A 17639-nucleotide genomic window follows, 5' to 3' on the forward strand; every position below is an offset into this window, starting at 1 on the left:
GCCACCCACCCCTGTGGCCTTAGGTCAGGAACTTCTTACCTGAAACAGCGCCCGGCATTCTTCATCGTGTAATGGCAGGGCAAGACCGTAAGGAAAACTCTGGCTTCTAAAAAATCGACAGTGTGGACACCGGGCATGAAGTGACTAAGCACGCGGCTTGACCACATCACAGTGTGGGATTTGAGAATTCACTTTTAGGAACCTCCAGTTCTTGAGAAAGGAGAAGACGTGATGTGAATGGGTGTTCCCAGAGTCTTGGATGTTTGCTCAAGATTTGTTGCAAACTTCTCTGGATTCCCTATGCGTATGCAGCAGTCAGGGACCCCACTCACCCTTGACAGAGGGCAATGTTGGAAACATCGAGACTCTGTTCTGGCTCCCTTGAAAGCTGGGCTCCTTGATAGCATAGTTTACAATCATCTTCACATTTCCCCTCTGTTCTTTCTGGAATGTAGCAATATGGGGGTGCCTGCATTATGTCACGCCAACAGAAGTCAGATTGCTCAAACTTCCATTGCCAAAGCCATTGGACAATTTTTTGCTCTTCTCCCGTTTAATCTTCCTTCAGTATTTGATGCGTTTGACTATTTCCTTCTTTAAATGTTCTCCTTATTCGATTTTGACAGTGCCTGGTTCAGTATCTTCTCAGTTCTCTCCTTTTCATTTCAAGTAAAATTTTATTGAATGACCGTTCTGCATCATGAACTAATATAAAAAGAAGCCATCCTTTGTCCATTTATGAATCATGTTTGCAGTACTGGGCGTTGCCCCTAGGGTCTTTGATTTTGTGAAGCTATATAGGAACGTGTTTAACACCATGGCTATTGCAAGCGGTCTATTGGAGTTCAAGTGCTAGCTCTGCCACTTGGTGGCTGCTCAGCAGGGAGTCCTCAGACAGCAGATTCTGAAATTATTAGTTTGTAGGATATTTATTAAGGCGTGCTCCTGAGACCAGCACTGTGGACAGGAAGCAAGATTGGGCAAAAAGAGAGGTAGAGCTCTGTGTACTCTCTCATCCAAGGTAATCACAGAATAGGAAACAGAATAGGAATAATGATAGTACATAGCACACGGATTTGTTGTGATTGCTTAAAATTATACCTGACACTTACTCGTGCCCGGCAAAATTAGTTATTATTTTATTCCACAGCCACTCATGACAGCATGTAGTAGAGGGTTGAATTCAGCAGATTGCCAAACTATAACCTTGGACTCATCCTAGACTCCTGCCCACATTCAATTCATAAATTCTATAGATTCGTCTTTTTTTTTTTTTTTTAAGATTTTATTTTTTTATTTGAGAGAGAGAGACAGAAAGCACAAGCGGGGAGGGGAGGAGGAAAGGGAGAGGGAGAAGCAGGCTCCATCCCAGGACTCCAGGATCAGGACGTGAGCGGAAGGTGGATGCTTAACCAACTGAGCCACCCAAGCGCCCCCTATTGATTCTTTCTTTTAAACATTTGTCTTATTAGTGACCTCTTCTCCAGCTCCAGCAACACTTCCCTACTTCAAATCCTCATCTGCTGTTGTGTGGACCATGTCTTTGCTTCCAGTCTTTCTCTCTTCCAAATAATCCTTTGAAAAAACTAATGATCTTTTACACAAATTCAAATCCAACCATCCTTTTCCTACTTAAAATATCATTGCCAGTAAGACAAAGTACAAATTTCTTAGCAGAGACACAACCGTTCCATTTCTTGCCACTCTCTTGTATGTAGCGAATTCTCCAGCAACAGCTAATTATTTTTAACTTATACCTTACGAGGCTCTAGCATTGCTCTGCAACCTTAACCAATTTTTTTGTGAGTTTTTCTTTCCATAGCTATCATATCTTTCCTTCTATGAAGCCTTCTTCAACTTGTATATATGAGTGCACAAATGCACACAGACCTTCCTTTCTCTGCCTGTGGGAAAATTCCTATCTCCTCTCTGTTACCCTGCCTCCTCTGTTCAGGTCTGGATTTAGAGCACTTAACCTATATTACAATGTGATATGCTGAGCTCTGGAATTGAACAGTCCTAGACTTAAATCCTAACTCAGTTCTTATTGGAGTGGCCTTTGACCAATTGCACCCTTGATGTTCTCAATTTACCCTGGAAGGTCCATGTAAGGGTTAAGTGAGAAAGTGTATACCAAATGCACAAAGTACTATAGTAGATATAAGTATTATTGTGTCTATCTGCCTGTCTCCTTTATTTAGTACAAGCTCCTTGCAGAAGAAGCCTTATCTTTTACATCTTGGTTTCTTTGACATCTAGGAGAATGTCTGGCATATTAAATGAATCATTGCAGGATACATGGCTACAGAAAGGTTTGATATGTATCATATATCACATTGAAATTGCACAGTAGTGTAAAGGACAGACTTTTTTGGGGGAAAAAAGTAAAATGTCAAGTGTATGACACGGAAACTTAAGGAGTTATAAGCTCTACCTTAAAATGAGAATGCTTCCTAATCTCCCTTTTGAAAAAGTGAAAGCTGTTTCAAAGGTTAACTCCCATGTGGTTGTGTCATCTCAGATAGACAAACATTATTTTCTCCTGCTGACGGGAATCAGAATCATCCTGGCTAGTTGATGGCAGTATGGTATTTGTACACTCATTCATTCAGCAATTATTTGTTGAGCATCTGCTACATGTTAACCGTACTAGGAGCAAGTCATAAGAAGATGAACAAAGGCCAATATGGTTCCTGCCCTCATGAAGCTTGCAGTCTAGCTGTGGGGATGGCTGTTAGAGCAACAAGGAATAGTCAATGTACAAGGCCTCTCACATGTACAGAATCCTATGGTACCATGTAACAGACCGCCTAACTCATCTGGAGGTAGGCGGGAGAGGGAAGAGTGCAGAGCGCAGAGTTCCTAAGGGGCTTTGTAGTCCTTATTAAGCTTTTAGGCTTTATGCAAGGGTAGGCTGTGGAATTAAACAAGGGGAAAAAATAATCATCTTTCTGTTTTATGAAGACCAGTCTGACTTCCATATGGAGATTGGGTTGAAAAAGCCAAAATTAAAGCCAGAAAGATCTTCTGGGAGGCCACCAGCCATCTGGACAATCAGGTCTTCAGCCTCAGAATCTGATTGCCATTTACAATTTCTTTGTCTTCCAAGGATAATAAAGAGTAGGTACCATAAGTGTAAAGACAATAAGGACTCTGTGATTACACAAGAAAAAATAATACTTACACGTAAAGGAGCATTTAGAAACCATCTTCTCTATGACTCTATCTTTCAGATGGAGAAATTTTGTCACACGAAGGGAGATATCTCACCTAAGTCCCACTCACTAAATGCAGTCTGTGTGTTTCACATCGTGCCATGTCCTGAAGGCAAGAGAAAAGAAAGAGAAGGCAAGTTCCCTAATTCCAAGGAACTTTTAATCTGGTTGAAGAAAACAAATAGTTCTACTTACGTGAATTGCAACCAAAAATAAAGAATGAGTTTGAGGCTAATTTTGTTCCCACTCCTCTAGCTAAGGATTTTCCACATCCTCGATGATGAATGGGAAATCTTTATGGGACCTTCAGCTCTATACAAACCTATACAAGTTCATAGCCAGCAGCAGAGTTTCTTCAAAAGGCCTACTACTGCTTTGTCTGAAGGAATTCTAAATTTCCTCTTCTCTATAGGAGTAGTTTGCAGAAATCGGGACAGAGTAGGAATATATCCCCGTCCATCCTCCTTTAGCCTCTCCCTGTGTGTGTCTTGGACCCCGTTCAGATGATTGCTGGCTTAGAGCCACATATTTACCTCCTTATCCCCAGAGCAAACAACGAATATGGCTGTGCAAAAGGGCTTGAAGACACGTAGATACTATGGAAATATTGTAATTGCAGAACAAGACTTTGAAGAATATCAGATATGTAGTCATTGGACATCATGTATTTTTAAAGCTTAGGCAGTTTCTAATTTTTAGCATATCACTAATAATTTAATATTTATAATGCAACTTAAATGTTTCTAGAAAAGAAAATACAGTTTAAAATATAAAAGTGTGTCAGGACTTTACAGCAGTTTGCCCTGGAGTTTGAATCCTGGTCAACTCTGACTAATCATATGAACATAAACAGATCACTTAGCACTTATGTCCCCCAATTCCCATGACTAAGGTAGAGGTAATTTGGGTAGTCACCTCACTGATGTTGTCAGTTGGATTAAATGAGTCAATACATGTAATGAGCTTAGAATAATGCTTGGCCCAGAAACATTATTTATTACTGTGTTGTCATTTTGAAGATTTTGGGAACATGTGGTCCTATCCACCAATAAATTTCCGTAAAGCTATGAACATGTGAATGTTTGCTTGTGGAACTAACCATATTTCGTGGTAAAGACAACTCCGACCCTACCCCTCACCTACAATTCTGAGTTATGTGGAAAGTATTTACAATTATTCATCCTGTAGTTTGCATGAAGATTTTTTTTTTTTTTAAGATTTCAAAATTCCACGATGACTCTGGGATGGAGAAATGGAAGTTGAGAGAGCATCACATCATGTTGGGCTCTAATCATCTCACATAGAAACCATATCTAAAGGTCCAACATATTCTTTGAAAAGAAAGATGTAGGGTGGTGCCAGTCCAGATTAAAGGTCTCTGGAGTTGTGGTTGTGCACACCCTGTTTTACGGTTGTGAGAACCCACTCCACAACCAAGGACACATGGAACTTCCTTCAAAGTTCCATCTCTGAAAATTGCAGGCCAAATGAAATATCACGTGGCAACAAATGATTATCAGTCCTAAGAGTGTGGAAGGTTCTTATTCATTAAAATAAATATTTTGAGTATCTATTCTTTGCCAGGTATCTGGATAGACATGAGGCTTCCTAAGGAGAAAACTTTAACCGTCTAGCCAAAAAAGTTCCAATTAATGGAGGAAAGAGAAAAGTAAAAATTTCCCATATGGTGTGATAATAGAGATATGTAAAATTCAAGACAAGGAGACAAGGGGAGTGAGGACAGGGTGGTGTTAGAGGAGGCTGTCCTCAGAGAGGCAGAACCTGAGCTGAATTGTGAAGGACAAATAGAAGTCAGTCATTAAATGAGAAGAGCACTTTAGTTAGAAAGAACAAAGGCCAGAAATGTGTCATGTTTGGGAAATTGCAAGTTATCTCAGTATGTCAAGGACACACAATCTGGGGTAAGTATTGGTGGGAGTCGAGGCTGGAGAAGGCTTTTGTCTTGAATATCTTGCGGAGCAGTTTAGACTTTATTCTGTGGATAGTTAGGGCCTCTGAGTGATTTTTTTTTAAAAGATTCTACTTATTTATTTGACAGAGAGAGAGACAGCCAGAAAGAGAGAGGGAACACAAGCAGGGGGAGTGGGGGAGGAAGAAGCAGGCTCCCAGCAGAGTAGGGAGCCCGACGTGGGGCTCGATCCCCGGACTCTGGGATCACGCCCTGAGCCGAAGGCAGACGCTTAATGACTGAGCCACCCAGGCACCCCCTCTGAGTTATTTTTGACAAGATAGTAACACAATCTTATTTTTTGTTTTAGAAAGATTCCTCCAGTTGCAGTGTAGAAAATGGGGTGGGGGTAGGGAGACCTACAGAGATTCTTGTATAATTAAAATGACAGGTGATGAGGGTTAGCATTTATCACTGTGGGAATGAAGATAAGGGATAGATCAGACACAGAGTACAGTGATAAAACTTATAGGACCAAGTCACTGATTAGCTAGAAGTGTTGGGAAAAAAGAGAGAAAGTAGGAGTCAAAGAAAATCATCATATTTCTCATATAAGTAAATAAATTAGCAAATAGAGATGTTGATGATTGACATGGGGCACACGATTGAAACAGATGGTAAATCGAGGGATGGGCTAGACCATTTCCAGAGTGCCTTCCCATACCCCTGTGACCTACTGCAAATACTTCTGGCTATCCAGAATTCTTTCTCCTGATCACTTTACATATTAATTCATAAGAAGGACAAATAAGAGAAAGAATTATATGTAGATTTCTATTATGTTATATTTGACCTTAATTCACTTGCAATGAAAATTGAACATTTATAGAGAGTAAATGCAATTTTTAAAGCCCATGTATGTCACATCTTGGAGAATAAGACCCTGATTTAGAAAGCATTGCATTAATAACGATCATAATAGTAACTGATGTTAAATTGACAGTTACTGTGTATCAAGCATTATGTTAAGCTTTTCACAGGCATCATTTTGTTTAAGCCTCATAATAAAACCCATGAGGCAAGTACCAGTATTCTTCCCATTTTATAAATGGGGAAATTTGAGGCTTAGAGAGTTTGATCACCCACCTTTAAAAAGTTAGCCAGGATTCAAAGTGAAGTCCTCTGATGTTGTGATATGAGAAAAGGACTGGGGATCCAGAAACCAGGTTTATAGTCCTAATATCACCATTTATGGACAAGACAACAGTCACATTGTCCTTCATCTGTAAAATATAAGTCGAAGGTTGAGTTCTAGGGCAGGGAGATTTGAAAACGTTGGAATCAAGACCTCTGTAGCCCCTTCAAGTGTTGGCATTCTATGATTTTGATGTGCATGATGGAGTGTTCACTCTGATAGTGACTCTGAGTTCCAAGGGATATGGTGACTGGTCCATACCATATGCCGAGGGGACAGGCATGTCACTGAAAGGAAGGCAGAACATTATCCAAGAAATGTGATCACTGGTTTAATTCCGACATTTATGAAAGCCCCTCTGCATTTCTCCTGGCTATGGTTTTGTACTCAGCCTAAGGAATTGTTTGGATTGTTGCCCTTTCCTTTATAGGAAGAAGAGTGAGAACAAATTCTCCAGAGGAGAAAAATCTTGTTCTCCCATAAACAAAGATCTCGGTCACTGTGTTTTAAAACAATTCAGAAAGGGGCTTTTTGTGAAGTTCAATTCTCTTGAATTTTGTCATCTCTCTTTTACCTTGTAGTTATACTGCCCAAATACGGTAGAATAAAAGCCCTTCTCAGTAGAGATTTGGAGAGTATAAATATTTCCAGGAAAACCCACAAAAAGGTTTCAAGCTGCAGATAGGGACAGCAAAGTAAGAGATGAAAATATTAGCTGTTTCTAACTTTGGTCTTTTTCACTGGGCCTTGAACTGCTGCTTTATTTTGGCCATAGGGAAGTTATTGGGGCTTTTTAGCAATTCTTTTTCTTAGGAGGTAAAACTAAATGGCCACTTTGGACATTTAAAGCTCTGTGATGCTAGTCCTACTCTTGGAGTTGAGAAGAAAATACGTAAACACTGAAGTCACAATACTTATTAGCTGCGTGATTCCAGATAATATTCTTAAACCTCAATTTTTCATCTGTAAAATTGAATCAACCTCCTTATTTCAAAGGTTGTCATGAAGTTTAAATGCAATAACATATGTAAAGTACTAAGACCAGTGCCTGGCTGATGTTCAATAGATGAGAACTAATCACATTGTTCAAAAAGAGCAGACCAGTATTCTCAGGTCACAGAAGTAAGCCTAATAGCACAGTGTGCCCTATGCATTGGGCGTGACCATCATCGAGTCATTCCTTCCACCTTGCATATTGAGCCTCTCTTTAACACACAGGAGTAACCATAGCCAACAGACGTCGCATCAATAAACAAATAGAAAATAATTAGAATAGAAAATAATTAACACAATATCTTGCATGCATAGAAGTTTCTATCAGAAATTACAATGCTTAGGATCTGAATTCTTCTTGACAGCAATTTGATCTCAAAATAACTTTGTATGTGCATTAGCTATTATTTTGTGTACTTTCAGGAATATCTCCTATCTATGGTTGGTTGTGATTATATGTGAAAAGCAGACACAGGAAGAAGAGAAGTTGTGCTGGATTAATAAGGGTGTCTGAGGCATAGAAAGATTATTAATATACTTTGTGCAAAAATGGGCTGAGCCAGCTGAGCTTGGATATCAAACCTATCTGTGTATATGAGGATGCCTTCAGTGAAAAATCCTGGATGACTACCAATACTTTCTGGGAAAAGGAGGTCATATTATTCAGATTCTTTCTCAGAGACCTGTGCTGTCCACAAAGAAACCTTTCCTGAAAAGACAATTATTTTCTTCTTTGGCTCATCTTTGAAGATTGCTTGAGGTAGGTCATTCTACACCCAAAGACCACCACAAAGTTCAGAGAAGGTAGGAGGGGCCTTCCCTTTAAATTCTTGGTCAACGGTTCACATTTTCCAAAAGTTAGTTGACAATTACAAGGTTTGGGGACTTCCAGTTATAATTGTATTGCAAAAATAATAAGAGAGAAAAGAAGCAGAGGTTATGTTAACAGGCCCCCAGTGGCTGTCAAAGACATGTGGTTCAGCCTTTGAAGTCAGTTTCAATAGATTTTCATGAGAAATAAGTAGAGTAATATGCTCCCATTTTAGGTTTTACAAGTCACATTGTTTAATGTTCTGATGTTGTTTCTTGTAAATTTGTTCTAGGGACTTACTTTATTTCCTCTGAATTACTACTATTTTGGAAGTCAGAACTACCGTATTAAGCTAAACAAAATAGGAGGCTGAGATTTCATCTCTATTCCTATTTTGATGTTGCTTGATAAAATTAATTCAAGCACATAGTTTTTAAAAGATAAGAGACTGAAAGCTAAAAAAATGTGTGGTAGCAATTTCCCTTCCTTAGCATTGCTTCCCAAAAGTCTCCCTTTCAAAATTTCTTTTTCTATATGTCCAAAAAAACCCAAAAAACAAAAAACAACCTACCCCAAAACCCAACCCGAAAACCAAAACCAAAAAAAATTTTATGTGTAGATATACTCCTGTGTATTTTGTTCTCAAAAAATAGTATATAACATACTGTCAAGTACTTTGATTTTTCACTTAATATATCTTGGAGACTTTTCAATATTAACACATACAGATCCATTACATTCTTTTTAACATATGCATATCATTCCATTGTTTAGATGTACCATAATGTATCTAACCAGTGATTTTTGTATCTTGTTATTACAAATAATGCTGTAATGAACAGGGTAAATTTTTTGCATGGTATTTCTGGGGCAACAGGAAAGTATATTTTAAATTTTGACAAACATATTAATTAAGCTCCTACTAAAAGTATGTGAGAGTGCTTGTTTTAGGCAGGCCTTATTTATCCCTATCTGTGTGTCCTTCTCTACACCTGGTTGAGGGTGTGGTGTCAATTAATGTTAGCAGAATAGGTAAATGAAAGAAACTTCAGAGACAACAAAGGGGCTATTTTAATCAGGGCCCCAAAGGGGAACAGAAAACACACTCAAATTAGGAAAATTTAAGGATGAGTCATTTACAAAGGGACTATTTACAAAGATGCAGGTGGAAATAGGGGAAACCCATGGAAATGTGCAATAACCCGGAGCTAGTAAATAATGGCTGAGTTGTTACCACCCCTAAGCCATCATGGAAAGAGCAGGAAGCTGAAATTGGATCTTAAAAAGAGTCATGTACATACATTCACCTTGAAAAGAGCAACAGCCTTACATTAAAGGTCAAGGCATCATGAGGGTCCCTTTCCCTGCAATGCTGCTGTGGCCTCCCATTGGCTTAGCCAAGAGGAAGCCAAAACACATGCCTTTGATGGAATCCATACTGGTCAATTTCACAAGGCAAAGAGGAGTGTTGCCAGGGGTGAAGAGTAGATCTGAAGGGGCAAAAAATTCAAGTCACCCAACACAGAGGTGATTTCTACTATCAATGAGTTTAAGAATAACCATCCCGAGTCAGATAAGGACCCATACAACTTTTATAAACATTAAGGAGCAACGTTTGTAAATTTTTTTTTGGTAAAATATTATCCTGCCCATTATCTTCTTATCTTAATTTGTTAGTTGTCTGAGGGGAGGGACCATGTCTAACTTACTCATCATACTTTTGTCAGAACCTAGAATAGTGTCTGACACAGATAAAGCATTTAATAATTAATTGCTGAATAAATGTGTGAATAAATAAATGCCAGAAAAAAATTTCTTTCTGAACTTCACATTTTATATTGTTATTTAAGCCCATTTCTTCATTGTTAATGAATTTTTTAGTGTCGGTGGTGAACAATCTCCTTGTGGAGAATGGCTGGGCTTCTAAAATCTGAAATTAGTTCTGTTCCTCCAATGTGTTCACCTACATGGTGAGTCCCAGGTGTATGGGATTTTACCCACACAGAGAGTGTAAATGATGGGAATAATTATAGATGTATAAATGGCACTCTAGGAGATGGAAGGTTTCCATTCCTTCTCTCTCCAAAGTGCTTTATTTTCCTCCAGCTTTACTGAGAATTGACAAAGTCGTGTATATTTAAAGTGTATAGTGTGATGATGTTATATGGTTACTACAATCAAGTTAATTAACACATCCATCACCTCCCATAGTTACTATAGTCCAAGCTGTACATTAGATCCTCAGTCTCCAAAGTTTTCTGAAACTTAAATTAGTCATCTCAAGCACCTATATACGTTATCTACTTCCTTGGTGGAGACTTTTCTTCTTTTGTTCACATAAATCTAGACTATTATTCTTGGAAGCTTTCTCTGGACTTGGTTGATACTCATTCCATAATTGAATTTTTTCCACTAATGGCTGTAGTAAATATAAAATTTTGTTGTCTACCTGCCTGAGGGATTGGACTCCATCTTTTTCATGATGGCTCCACAAACATGGAGATCAATCCATAATAGAGGCTCATCAAATAGAATGGCACTTTTCAAGAGTACAATGTTCTTCTTCTCTTCTCTAGGCTCTTCCTGACATGTTCCTAGACTTTAGAGACGCAGCAAGAAAATTGATTCTCATTCTTCGCTCCTGCTGAAGAGAAGGCATAAAAATCACCATGTACGATAGAGTAAACTTGGGCTTTGATATGAAACATACCTGGGCTCACATCACAGTTTTGCCATTTCTAGCTTGATAACCTTGAGCATTATTTGACTTCTCTGAGGTTGCTGGGGGAATGTAATAGGATTATATACATAGTAAATTCACTGACATGATAAATTATTAGCTGCCCTTCCTCTATCACCTTCCTTTTAAGGATATCAAGAACTGTTCTGGTTAAAGTCAAAGGAGGGAACAGCAGACTTAAATAGGGGATTTAAGGTATTTTTAATTTTAGAAAAAGGGCATGACATAATGGGAATTAGCATTCTCTTAAACTTCCTTATCCCTTGGGCTGGGGAAAATTAATGTTAGTATTATTTTATCTAAATAAACAGCTGAAAAAAGTACCATAGAGGTTTATGTACTTTCACACCCCCTTTTTCTTTATAAGCTGTTATTTAAGCTTGTTTTAGGAATGTATTTGAATCAATGGATGTTGGGGTCGAACAGTGATATAATACCCTCGCTCTTATCCATATGTGAATCTTTACGTCCATCATCAGTATTTTATTCTTGAGCTAACCTCTCCACATGACTTACTAAACACCTCCAGGTTGTAGAAACAGCTTCCCAACCTTATCAAACTCGGCCTTGTTCAACTCTGCCATCTCACCAGCCCCTCCAAAACTTCCCCCACACCCCAGTCACCTCTGGCCACATTAGTTTTCTGTGAGTTCTTTGCAATTTTGCATGACCATTTAATTAGTATTATGCACCAAATTACAATATGAATGATCAAATATATGTAAAAGAGCAACCATCTTACTGGTCGCGTTACATTAGAAAACCAAAATTTGTTCCTAAAGGCACAGGGGTCTGAGTGTGTGGCGTTTGTAGCATGGTCCCTTTGCCCTACTCACACTGACAGCTTCACCTCTCCTAACTGTGCGGACTTGGTTGAGTAATTGACATTTCTGAGCCTCATTTGTTTCATCTGTATAATGGATCATATTGAGGATTGATTGAGATTTTTTGTGTATAATGCTTAGCACATTGTCAAGCTCATAGCTTGATAAATTCTTTTTTAAAAAGTTATTCCTTGTGCTGCCAGTTGGGTAGGAATGGATTGCAGTAATTGAATGAAGAAGCAATCTTTTTTTTCTTAATAATATTTTTTTTATTATATTGTGTTAGTCACCATACAGTACATCCCTGGTTTTTGATGTAAAGTTCCATGATTCATTAGTTGCGTATAACACCCAGTGCACCATGCAATACGTGCCCTCCTTAATACCTATCACCAGCCTATCCCATTCCCCCATCCCCCTCCCCTCTGAAGCCCTCAGTTTGTTTCTCATAGTCCATAGTCTCTCATGCTTGAATGAAGAAGCAATCTTGCACCTGAACTTTACAACAAAGAGTCATAGCAGGGGCACCTGGCTAGCTCAGTCTGTAGAGTGCGTGACTCTTGATCTCAGGGTTTTAAGTTCAAGCCCCATGTTGGGTGTAGAGATCACTTAAAAAAATAAATAAATAAAATAAAAATCTTAAAAAAAAAAAAAGAGTCATAGCTGAAGGGAGAAATCACCCATATTTGCACTTGTCTCCCTGGCTCAGCAAGATGCCTTGAGGAAGTTTTGAAATGTTAGCATTCAGACAATATGGAAAGACAAAACACTGCCCTAGATTGTGCCTGTGACATATGTGGAAAGCAGATAAGCCTGATCGCTTATAATTTAAAAGGGGGGATTTATTAAACTGGATAAGGATCTAGAATTTATGATAAATTCTGTTTCTGTTTCTTATCCGACCACTTTTATGTTTTTAATAATTCACACCTCTAAAGTTACATGGGCCATGAAAAAGCTCTTTTATCACCCACCCAGTCTTTCCTTTCAGTAGACACATAAAAGATAGCCAAGGCTTGCAGACACCCAGAAACAAGAGCAGGAAGCTAGAGAATTTGCCTAAAAATTGAAGGTGAGTCAAATAGGAAAAGCCTTAGTAACCAAGAGCAACCAGACAGCGTCTAATGTGACTTTGCCACATAAAAGACTTTGTATAACAAAAAAACCACCAGTATCCCAAGCTGTAGAGTCTTGCCAAAAACACACATGAAAAAACATTTCCTGTCTGTCACTGAGCTACCAAGTTGCTATAACATTATGTCTCTAGGTGTGACTTTCAATATAGATAAACAATTTTGCTTTCTTTTCAAAGATACCATTACCAACAGTATACTCCAGACTCAAAGTCTGGTTATTTTCTTATTTAATATTTATTGAAACTTTATATTCTTTTCATAATTGACCTCTATTTTTTGTACATGCATGTGGAATGTGTAGATGTATGCATGCATGTATACATACACACATAAAAATACATACATGTTAAATGGGAATTTGGAGGGCATGTAAATCCTAGACCTTAGGGTTAGAAGAAAAGTTAATGATGACTTAGTCCATCCCTGTCTTTTAATTGAGACAAATACTGAATCCAAGAGAGAACAATGATTTGCTGAAAGTTTCACAGTTAGAAGTAAGGCTTGGACCACGAGATCTTTTTCTATTTCTTTTTATCTTACCACGACATAATGCTGCCTTTCAAAATAAAAAAAAAAAAAACCATCAAATACCTGCAAAACAGACAGAGACAAATGTCTGAATGGACAGGGAGCTTTTTACTGTTATGGAAGTTGGAATCACTAACATCAGGGAGATCGCATGTCCTAGTTTGCCAAGAATAGTTCAAGTCTGCACGCTTGTCCTTTTGTAATAATGAATAGCACTCCACCCACTCCCTCAAATGTGTGATTTGGAAGATAATTTATATGACCTCCTTAATTAAAACACAATGTAAAGATTCACATTTTACTTGCCAAAAATCTGAAGATATATTCTAAATCTTGGCTTTCCGTAAAGAAATATACAGAAACCATCACAAGAGCTTGGGATGTAAAGGGGGGGTAGGGAATAGTAGGTACTTGAAAATGATCATGATCACATGCCAAGGCCATAGCAGGGTTAACCTTGCCAGGAAGATCCAAGCGTGTATGTGTGGCTTTGCAAGATGTCTTCAATGAGCATTTTGGTTCTCTTTTTCATTTCTGTTTATCTTTAACAAACAAAATGAAAATACATGAAAAAGTAGTAAAGCCATGCTGTGACCAAAAAAAAAACACAGCTGGGGTTGAGACCCAAATACATGTCTTAGCAAAGTGTGACTTGAGGCCAGTTGCTCTCTCTCTCTGGGTCTTCTCATTCCATCATCTGTGAAATAAGGGGATTTAAGGACACTATCTCTGGTTCTTTCCAGCTCCAATTTTAGACTCCCATAGACTTGTTTATTAATTTCCATAATTTTATCCTTTCCCAAGAAAATGTATTATCCATCTCTCCTTCTGCCAACAATTTGTCCCAAGTTCTCTATGATACAAGTTTTTTCCCAGAACTTCCAGAAGGTGAGGGAATTTCTCCTTCTGGAGTTTAGCTTAGGCATCAACACAAGCTAAAGACATAAGGTTGATACCACGAGAGCCCATCTCTCCATCCCAGTGTCCGGGCTGGTTCAGATGTTACTTGTTTGTCTCACATTTTTGTTCTGTTCGCTTCACGGCAAACCAGGACTCTGTCTGTAGGTGTGGATGGATAAATGTGGCATAGCCAATTGGCTCAACTCTGCTTTTTCCCCTGGTTGGTTCAGACCACGGTCCAGCAACTTGTGTTGACAATAGAGAAAGCTAGAAAAGACAGGATTAGATATGCTATAACCCTATTTGATGGCATGAATAGACCCAGCTTCATTTTTCCAGCCTCAATTGCTGAGTTTTAATGAGAAGTCCAAAGGTCAATTACTTTTTGACCGACTGTATGAAGAGAAAACTGATAGCCGGGGGAAGTTGTATTATTCGCTCTGCGCACACATGGCAAATTGGGTTTCCATTTATGGAGAATGTTTTTAATTAGTGCTCGAATTGTGCATTAAAATTGGGCATCTATAAATAGTTCACAGATGTGATATTTTATACCTTAAAATTCAAAACTTTTTCTTCCCCTCATTTGATGAATTCTAACCCATAGCTCTCTGTTTACATGTTTGCTATTTTGGTTCTGTGTAATTCTAGAAATAACTAGTTTCAGACAGTTATGGTTTAGTGAACGCAGGGAATTGCTTTAGCTAAAATTATTGTTGCTTGTTTCTAAAACTCCTACAGAATAAATCTACGGTCTTCGGAAAAGCAGAAGTTATTTCCAATGACACATAGTATTTGCTGAAAATTTACGGTAGATTGACTCATGCATCTTTGCATTGTACTTAGATTAAAATACTATAGCTTTGGTTGAGGGGTAAATGTGTCAGTGGCCTCGCTGTGGCTTAACAGTTTGTTTTGATAGGACAGAGAGAGCTTACCTAATTATAGGAGGCTCATTATTGGTTCTGAAGGAGGAAAAAAGTCACCTCAACATTGATTTCTTCTGGAAATGAATCATGCAGTTGTATAACTTTTCGCACCACCGTCTGTCTCCATCTATAAACTTTTTTTTCTCTTTTAGTTAATGTGAAGTTTGTCATTTCAAATAATGTCTGATGTCTGGCCCCAGGCTATTTGTAGATTTATCCTACCCAACATGTGTCACTCATCTCTGTTTAGAATCTGCCACCTTCAGCCCAGCAACCTCTTTTTATTTTATCCTTGCTTCTGCTTCATCGGTGGCTCCGTAGAGATGATAATGGGCTCTCCCAGTAAAAGTATGATTAATGGTGGGTATCATAAGTCCATAGCTGTACAGTAAATTGGAATTCCTGACATGAATTTATCATCCAGATAAATATTGGCTGCATCTTATTTTAGCCGTGGCTTCTCTCGTATTTTATAATGGCCAACCCATCCTTTTTGTGGCGCCTCTTGAAGAAACAATAGAAAGTTCAAACATTCACCCTACACATCCCATCTCTAAATCGAAGCTGGAGATGTCAGACTTCTTCCAAAAAGGAAAAAAAAAAAAAAAGGCTTGATTTTCAAACTATTGTAATTTTTATCCTCTTCTCTCATGATTTTTATGTGACGCCTGCCTTGTCTCCCTGCTCACAAGTACACAAATACAAAATGGATTTTGGCACGTTGTTGCCTATTTAGGAATCAAGTTTCTCTTTATTTAAGCCTGATTCTGAGCCGTATGCTATCTTCCTATGGCCTCATGTGCTTGTCAGTGGCCCCAAAACACACGGAACCATAGAATTTTCTACTTCATCTTTAGCTTTCAGTATGAAGTAACCGGCATGAACTTGCACATCAAGAACTCAGCTAGAAATGTGACAAGATGTTGGCAACAGCATTCCTTTGGGAAACCCGTCAATGGTGATTTAGCTCTCCTAAGTCATCAAGCACTCTTACCTTGGACTTTACTCAAAATGTATTTTGTTTTTGGAATATATGTTATTCCAAAAAACAACAGATGTTAATGGGTACCATCTCAAAAGAGACAGTACAGCATTTTCACAAAGTAACAACCGCCTTCAAATAAAAGAGTCTATGGATCAGCGTACAAGGTAAACATTTGGGGTACATCTGAGCCTTGGTGAAACTGGTTTACCACTTTGGCTCTCTTGTCACATGGGTAATGGATCAGGCAGCCAGAAAATCATGGACTCATTTCAACTGTGGAAGCTCAGGGCGCAACTCCAAGCCAAAAGCGTGGCCATGGCCAGCCATCTCTAGCCTCTGTGTGTACTCAGTAACCAAGAGTATGTTACAACATATGCTGTGTCAAATCCAGCCATTAGCCTTCTAGATCAAGTTAGGAGAGTCTTTCTTGCATTTGGTACACCAGCAGGAAGCTTCAACTGAGTTATAGGGATCAGGAAGTAGAAAGGCAGAGAAACTAAAGATCAAAACGCAATTTGGACTTTTACTTTCTGTGAAAAAGACAAAAGCCTATCCATGTGTGTCTTCTTATGGAACTAACCTAGATGTATCATGTAGATGCAGGTTTTCCAACACTTCCCCTATCAGTTGCAATGTTGAAGAGTTTCTTCTCCGAAAAATGTGCAAAAAAACATATACGCGCTCTATTAAGCACAAACCCCATTGGCTTATGGTTTGGGTTCATTTCTGTACTAACTCTCCAGTTTTCTACAATTTTTTTCTGTAGGAATATGACAGCCTCATATAAAGAAAAACTAAAAACTAATAGGATAAAACAAATGGCTTTGAGTGTCCAATGTCAAAGGTGTCATGCCAATTACAGTAAAAAACCAATTAATAAAAAGCACAGCTCTCAGCAGTGATGCAAATAAGCAGGAGGTCTGAATTGCTTTCTTTTATTAAAAAAAAAAAGAGAGATGTCAGGCAAAAAGTTGATCTCATAGATATTACAAAAAGATTATTTTTAATGTAAATTCTAGAGTTTGAACAAATCTAACGTTATCTACATACCTAACACCCACGTACTATAGAATAAGGGCCATCGTTTTACATGAGAGCCCCCAATCCGCAGACTCGATCATCCAAGGGAGAAAGTAATGTTCAGCATACTTATTTACCAAGGCACAAGAATAGCATGCTAGTATTTTTAAAGTTTGGTTTCTTTTTTTAAATTGTTTTTTAACAAAAAGGGATTCTCAAGTTCAAAGACCAAGTCTTACTCATTGTACTATCTCCACTGACTGGGTAAGTACGTGGCAGAAGAGGTACTCATAAATTTCTGATGAACCAAAGGAACCTTCTTTTAACATCAATTGCAGAAGCTGTATAATTGGCTCTGAAGCAGAAACGAAAAGTCATCTCAGCACCGACTGACCCTGGAAAAGAGCCATGCTATAACTTCCAGCACTCCTGGCTGTCTCCATCAAAGATCTGA

The sequence above is a fragment of the Ailuropoda melanoleuca genome, chromosome 9 (genome assembly GCF_002007445.2).
Source record: "Ailuropoda melanoleuca isolate Jingjing chromosome 9, ASM200744v2, whole genome shotgun sequence".
NCBI lineage: Eukaryota > Metazoa > Chordata > Mammalia > Carnivora > Ursidae > Ailuropoda > Ailuropoda melanoleuca.